The following is a 6,494-nucleotide window of genomic DNA, read 5'->3' on the forward strand; positions in this document are numbered from 1 at the left end:
AGTTGTTCTCCAGATGAGTTCAGATTAAAGAGGACCCTTGAGCCGGTGAGATCGCAGAAAGCTTTTATCACCCACCCCTTCAGAGGTGGTCGAGATTATTTACCCCTATTAGGTTTCACGTGTCGGTGGTGGACTCGGTATGAACAAATTGAACATTTATTGAGCTTTCCTCAACAATCTTTCACTTTCGTTGAAGTGAATCAGATTATTAAAGGCAAAATGAGATTCTCATTGTAAGCGGGGACAAAATAACTGTTAAAAAGAGAGCTGAGCCAGTTGGTAAAATGGTAAGAATTAGGAAAGGGATGGAAAAAAAGATCCTTCTACAAAGTTAGAAATTGAGCCTCATGTTGAGTAAATATTTGTTGGCTGAATGAATGATGGTAAGAGTTCATTGAACGAGCTTGCGCTGCTTTTTTTTTTGGGGGGGTTATCAATTTTTTTTATAGTGAAAGAGCTACCCACAATCACCACCACTACTCAAACACATTTTGATGCACTGTAACATACAATTAACATTTATTATTATAAATAATTCAAACATAAACAAAAGCAGAATATTATAATGACACCCGATATAACTAGCGTCTGAACTCAAGATTGAATAAGATTTGTCTATACTTTTTCTTTATTACATTTTAAGTTTTAGGGTGCATGTGCACAAAGTGCAGGTTTGTTACATATGTATACATGTGCCATGTTGGTGTGCTGCACCCATTAATTCATCATTTACATTAGTTATTTCTCCTAATACTATCCCTCCCCACTCCCCCCACTCACAACAGGCCCCAGTGTGTGATGTTCCCCATCCTGTGTCCAAGTGTTCTCATGGTTCAATTCCCACCTATGAGTGACAACATGTGGTGTTTGGTTTTTTGTTCTTGCGATAGTTTGCTCAGAATGATGGTTTCCAGCTTCATCCATGTCCCTACAAAGGACATGAATTCATCCTTTTTTATGGCTGCATAGTATTCTATGGTGTATATGTGCCACATTTTCTTAATCCAGTCTATCATTGATGGACGTTTGGGTTGGTTCCAAGTCTTTGCTATTGTGAATAGTGCCACAATAAACATACGTGTGCATGTATCTTTATAGTAGCATGATTTATAATCCTTTGGGTATATACCCAGTAGTGGGATGGCTGGTTCTAATGGTATTTCTAGTTCTAGATCCTTGAGGAATCGCCACTGTCTTCCACAGTGGTTGAACTAGATTACACTACCACCAACAGTGTAAAAGTGTTCCTATTTCTCCACATCCTTTCCAGCATCTGTTGTTCCCTGACTTTTTAATGATCGCCGTTTTAATTGGTGTGAGATGGTATCTCATTGTGGTTTTGATTTGCATTTCTCTGATGACCAGTGATGATGAGCATTTTTTCATGTGTATGTTGGCTGCATAAATGTCTTCTTTTGAAAAGTGTCTGTTCATATCCTTTGCCCACTTTTTGATGGGGTTGTTTGATTTTTTCTTGTAAATTTAAGTTCTTTGTAGATTCTGGATATTAGCCCTAGGTCAGATGGGTAGATTGCAAAAAATTTCTCCCATTCTGTAGGTTGCCTGCTCACTCTGATGGCAGTTTCTTTTGCTGTGCAGAAGCTCTTTAGTTTAATTAGATTCTATTTGTCTACTGTGGCTTTTGTTGCCATTGCTTTTAGTATTTTAGTCATGAAGTCCTTGCCCATGCCTATGTCTTGAATGGTATTGCCTAGGTTTTCTTCTGGGGTTTTTATGGTTTTGGGTCTAGCATTTAAGTCTTTAATCCATCTCAAATTAATTTTTGTATAAGGTGTAAGGAAGGGATCCAGTTTCAGCTTTCTACATATGGCTAGCCAGTTTTCCCAGCAGCATTTATTAAATAGGGAATCTTTCCTCATTTCTTGTTTTTGTCAGGTTTGTCAAAGATCAGATGGTTGTAGATGTGTGGTGTTATTTCTGAGACCTCTGTTCTGTTCTGTTGGTCTATATCTCTGTTTTGGTACCAGTACCATGCTGTTTTGGCTACTATAGCCTTGTAGTATAGTTTGAAGTCAGGTAGCGTGATGCCTCCAGCTTTGTTCTTTTTGCTTAGGATTGTCTTGGCAATGCAGGCTCTTTTTTGGTTCCATATGAACTTTAAAGTAGTTTTTTCCAATTCTGTGAAGAAAGTCATTGGTTGCTTGATGGGGATGGCATTAAATCTGTAAATTACCTTGAGGAGTATGGCCATTTTCACACTATTGATTCTTCCCGTCCATGAGCATGGAATGTTCTTCCATTTGTTTGTGTCCTCTTTTATTTCGTTGAGCAGTGGTTTGTAGTTCTCCTTGAAGAGGTCCTTCACATCCCTTGTAAGTTGGATTCCCAAGTATTTTGTTCTCTTTGTAGCAATTGTGAATGGGAATTCTCTCATGATTTGGCTGTTTGATTGTCTGTTATTGGTGTATAGGAATGCTTGTGACTTTGGCACATGGAATTTGTATCCTGAGACTTTGCTGAAGTTGCTTATCAGCTTAAGGAGATTTTGGGCTGAGACAGTGGGGTTTTCTAAATATACAATCATGTCATCTGCAAACAGGGACAATTTGGCTTCCTCTTTTTCTAACCGAATACCCTTTATTTCTTTCTCTTGCCTGATTGCCCTGGCCAGAGCTTCCAACACTGTGTGGAATAGGAGTGGTGAGAGAGGGCATCCCTGTCTTATGCCAGTTTTCAAAGGGAATGCTTCCAGTTTTTGCCCATTCAATATGACAAATAGCTCTTATTATTTTGAGATACGTTCCAGGAATACCGAGTTTATTGAGAGTTTTTAGCATGAAGGGCTGTTGAATTTTGTTGAAGGCCTTTTCTGCATCTATTGAGATAATCATGTGGTTTTTGTCTTTGGTTCTGTTTATGTGATGGATTACATTTATTGATTTGCATATGTTGAACCAGCCTTGCATCCCAGGGATGAAGCCCACTTGATTGTGGTGGATAAGCTTTTTGATGTGCTGCTGGATTCGGTTTGCCAGTATTTTACTGAGGATTTTTGCATCTATGTTCATCAGGGATATTGGTCTAAAATTCTCTTTTTTTGTTGTGTCTCTACCAGGTTTTGGTATCAGGATGATGCTGGCCTCGTAAAATGAGTTAGGGAGTATTTCCTCTTTTTCTGTTGATTGGAATTCAGAAGGAATGGTATCAGCTCCTCTTTGTACCTCTGGTAGAATTCGGCTGTGAATCTGTCTGGTCTTGGACTTTTTTTGGTCAGTAGGCTATTAATTATTGCCTCAATTTCAGAGCCTGTTATTGGTCTATTCAGGGATTCAGTTTCTTCCTGGTTTAGTCTTGGGAGGGCATATGTGTCCAGGAATTTATCCATTTCTTCTAGATTTTCTAGTGTATTTGCGTAGAGGTGTTTATAGTATTCTCTGATGATAGTTTGTATTTCTGTGGGATTGGTGGTGATATCCCCTTTATCATTTTTTATTGCGTCTATTTGATTCTTCTCTCTTTTCTTCTTTGTTAGTCTTGCTAGTGGTGTACCTATTTTGTTGATCTTTTCAAAAAAACAGCCCCTGGATTCATTGATTTTTTTGAAGGGTTTTTTGTGTCTCTATCTCCTTCAATTCTGCTCTGACCTTAGTTATTTCTTGCCTTCTGCTAGCTTTTGAATTTGCTCTTGCTTCTCTAGTTCTTTAATTGTGATGTTAGGGTGTCGATTTTAGATCTTTCCTGCTTTCTCTAGTAGGCATTTAGTGCTATAAATTTCCCTCTACACACTGCTTTAAATGTGTCCCAGAGATTCTGGTACGTTGTGTCTTTGTTCTCATTGGTTTCAAAGAACATCTTTATTTCTGCCTTCATTTCATTATTTACCCAGTAGTCATTCAGGAGCAGATTGTTCAGTTTCCATGTAGTTGTGGGATTTTGAGTGAGTTTCTGAATCCTGAGTTCTAATTTGATTGCACTGTGGTCTGAGAGACAGTTTGTTGTGATTTCTGTTCTTTTACATTTGCTGAGGAGTGCTCTACTTCCAACTATGTGGTCAGTTTTGGAATAAGTGCGATGTGGTGCTGAGAAAAATGTATATTCTGTTGATTTGGGGTGGAGAGTTCTGTAGATGTCTATTAGGTCCGCTTGGTGCAGAGCTGAGTTCAATTCCTGGATACCCTTGTTAACTTTCTGTCTCATTGATCTGTCTAATGTTGACAGTGGGGTGTTAAAGTCTCCCATTATTTTTTTTTCCACCAGTTGTCAAATGATCCTTTATTGAAATATTTTCCTTTGTGCTTAACTGGCTGGGCATTCCACAGCACAACTGTTGATGTCATTCTATGATGTCATGAGGGTGGCGGCCATCAAGATTACAGCCCACAGACTGGGCAGTCCCCAGGATCTCTTTAATGGTTCCAGAGAGTTCTCTGGCTAAGGATCGGTGCTGCATCTGTCGAGCAATGTTGACAATCTCATCAAAAGTGATATTCCCACTGTGTTTAATGTTTTTCTGTTTCTTTCTGTCTCTTGGGGATTCCTTGAGGGCTTTGATGATCAGGGCAGAGGCAGAAAGCACCACCTCAATCTTGGCCTGTCTGTTCTGAATGGTCAGTTTCACTATAATCCTCAGGCCCTTCCAGTCACTCGTTGCCTTGGCAATGTCATCACCAACATTTTTCGGAGACAGACCCAGGGGGCCGATCGTGGGACCAGCACAGAAGTGGCACCAACTTCACCTCCGGTGCCCCTCAGGTTTATGACTTTGATCTCGCTGGGGTCGAACTTCAGCGGCATGGTGGAGGCGGCTGGTGTCAGATGAACCCGGATTCAGAACGACCGAAGAAAGTTGCACCTTGGCCTCCTCTGAGCCGAAAGCCGAGAGAAAGTCTCCTATTATTGTGTGGGAGTCTAAGTATCTTTGTAGGTCTCTGAGTATTTGCTTTATGAATCTGGGTGCTCCTGTATTGGGTGCATATATATTTAGGATAGTTAGCTCTTCTTGTTGAATTGATCCCTTTGCCATTATGTAATGGCCTTCTTTGTCTCTTTTGATATTTGTTGGTTTAAAGTCTGTTTTATCAGAGACCAGGATTGTAACCCCTGCCTTTTTTTTTTTTTTTTTTTTTTGCTTTCCATTTGCTTGGTAGATCTTCCTCCACCCCTTTATTTTGAGCCTATATGTGTCTTTGCACGTGAGATGGGTCTCCTGAATACAGCACACTGATGGGTCTTGGCTCTTTATCCAATTTGCCAGTATATGTCTTTTAATTGGGATATTTAGCCCATTTACATTTAAGGTTAGTATTGTTATGTGTGAATTTGATCCTGTCATTATGATGTTAGCTGGGTATTTTGCCTGTTACTTGATGCAGTTTCTTCCTAGCATCGATGGTCTTTACAATTTGGCATGTTTTTGCAGTGGCTTGTACTGGTTGTTCCTTTCCCTGTTTAGTGCTTCCTTCAGGAGCTCTTGTAAGGCAGGCCTGGTGGTGACAGAATCTCTCAGCATTTGCTTGTCTGTAAAGGATTTTATTTCTCCTTCACTTATGAAGCTTAGTTTGACTGGATATGACATTCTGGGTTGAAAATTCTTTTTTTGAGAATGTTGAATATTGGCCTTCACTCTCTTCTGGCTTGTAGATTTTCTGCCAAGAGGCCCATCGTTAGTCTGATGGGCTTCCCATTGTGGGTAACGCAAACTTTCTCTCCGGCTGCCCTAAACATTTCTTCCTTCATTTCAACCTTGGTGAATCTGACAATTAGGTGTCTTGGGGTTGATCTTCTCGAGGAGTATCTTTGCAGTGTTCTGTGTATTTCCTGAATTTGAATGTTGGCCTGCCTTGCTCGGTTGGGGAAGTTCTCCTGGATAATATCCTGAAGAGTGTTTTCCAGCTTGGTTCCATTCTCCCCATCACTTTCAGGTACACCAATCAAATGTAGATTTGGTCTTTTCACATAGTCCGATATTTCATAGAGGCTTTGTTCATTTCTTTTTACTCTTTTTTCTCTTCTCTTCTCCCTTCATTTCATTCATTTGATCTTCAATCACTGATACCCTTTCTTCCAGTTGATTGAATCGACTATTGAAGCTTGTGCATGTGTCACGTCATTCTCGTGCCATGGTTTTCAGCTCCATCAGGTCATTTAGGAAAGTCTTCTCTACACTGTTTATTCTAGTTAGCCATTCATCTAATCTTTTTTCAAGGTTTTTAGCTTCCTTGCGATGGGATTCAGACATCCTCCTTTAGCTCAGAGAAGTTTATTACTGACCTTCTGAAGCCTACTTCTGTCAACTCATCAAAGTCATTCTCCATCCAACTTTGTTCCGTTACTGGAGAGGAGCTGCAATCCTTTGGAGGCAAAGTGGTGCTCTGGTTTTTAGAATTTTCAGCTTTTCTGCTCTGGTTTCTCCCCATCTTTGTAGTTTTATCTAACTTTGGTCTTTGGTGCTGGTGACCTACAGATGTGGTTTTGGTAGGGATGTCCTTTATGTTGATGTTGATGCTATTCCTTTCTGTTTGTTTGTTTTCCTT

At 39.9% G+C, this 6,494-nt stretch overlaps 1 pseudogene across 1 annotated transcript; it reads right to left on the bottom strand.

The window, feature by feature from the left end:
• Positions 1 to 4,257: 4,257 nt before the first annotated feature.
• LOC112606233 lies at positions 4,258 to 4,837 on the bottom strand (annotated as a pseudogene). The gene has a single exon (XR_003115615.1). The product of XR_003115615.1 is annotated as a 60S ribosomal protein L12 pseudogene (transcript).
• Between the last annotated feature and the right edge of the window lie 1,657 nt (positions 4,838 to 6,494).

Source organism: Theropithecus gelada, chromosome 1 (assembly GCF_003255815.1).
Source record: "Theropithecus gelada isolate Dixy chromosome 1, Tgel_1.0, whole genome shotgun sequence".
NCBI lineage: Eukaryota > Metazoa > Chordata > Mammalia > Primates > Cercopithecidae > Theropithecus > Theropithecus gelada.